This window comes from Phalaenopsis equestris, unplaced genomic scaffold (genome assembly GCF_001263595.1).
Source record: "Phalaenopsis equestris unplaced genomic scaffold, ASM126359v1 Scaffold000799, whole genome shotgun sequence".
In the NCBI taxonomy this organism is placed as follows: domain Eukaryota; kingdom Viridiplantae; phylum Streptophyta; class Magnoliopsida; order Asparagales; family Orchidaceae; genus Phalaenopsis; species Phalaenopsis equestris.
Window position 1 is genome coordinate 530,762 of NW_018165239.1, and position 1,302 is coordinate 532,063.

Sequence of the window (1,302 nt, forward strand, 5' to 3'; positions counted from 1 at the left end):
GAGAGGTAGAGGACAATCTAGTTTTGATAGTGAGAGATTCTCTAGTTCTAAAGCTCAAGATAGATATGGAGGAACTATTAAATATATGATTGTTGAAAACAGTGGGAGAATTTTTGTTATTTCACTGTCGTTGTTGTGATTTCAGTGGTTCGTGAGTTTGATGCAAAATTTCCTGACGAATCAGATGATTTAGTTTATGTTCATGGGAAATATGTGGATATCAGTCATATTCATATCAATCACATTTATCAACTGCATAGTGTTCCTACTTGCTTTTATTCTGAGTTCAATCCTTCGATACTAAATTGGATGAGATCATGGGGTTTTTGACTAATGGAAATGGAGTTTGGAAGATAAAGAATGGACGTCAGGTAAACTTTTTGTTTTCAAAGCTTAACGCTCATTCTCGTGCATGGCATTATTTTATATCTGGTAGATTTCTTCCAACTAACAATTTTAATGAGGTAACCCGAGAAAGAGCCACTTTGAACTATTGCATTCGGATGAAGAAACCTATTGACATTGGCTCTATTATATACAAGAAAATGATTATTTCTTCTAGGGGAGTTACTTTACCACCCCATAAGCCTATTGGAAAAAAAAGTTTAGAAATTTATGGAAAATATACTCGTTCTAGATCTAGAAGTGAAGGTCTTGATACTCTTTCTGCATAAACCTCTAGACCTTCCACTTTTAATACTTTTTTACTAGATACTGTAATGGAGCAATTATTTACATAAGAAGGAGATATTTTGATATTATAGACTCAGGTGAAGGGTTTAGAAGTACACATGGGCCATAATGATGAGTATATGCATAGGAGAGTATAATATGATATTGCTTATCATGAGGCTATAGAGAGATACATCAGGGGCAATCATTCATTGGAATTTCCTAAATGCCCCAGTTTTACAACATATCAGAGAGGAGAGCTGGATGAGGATGTAGATCTTAGTGATGATGATGAGGAGGAGGAGGACGATGTTGTTTTTCTTTTATTTTAGTTCTTGTATTTGAATTTTTTGTTGTTAGTTATTTGTTGTAGTTTTATTGGAATGTTATGATTGTAGTTTGTTTAGTATTAGGGAGTACATTTGTATTGAACTGTTGTGTTGCACTTCATTTGCTTACTATTTTATTATTTACTTTTTGCTTCAGCTTTAATTATTAGTGTGCTAGAGTAATCTTTAACTTTTGTTTTTAATGTTATACATGTTAATTTTAGATTTACTACTGCTTAGAACATGTTTTATTACTTGTACATGCAATTTTCACTTGCTTAGAAATTTTATATTTTTCTCT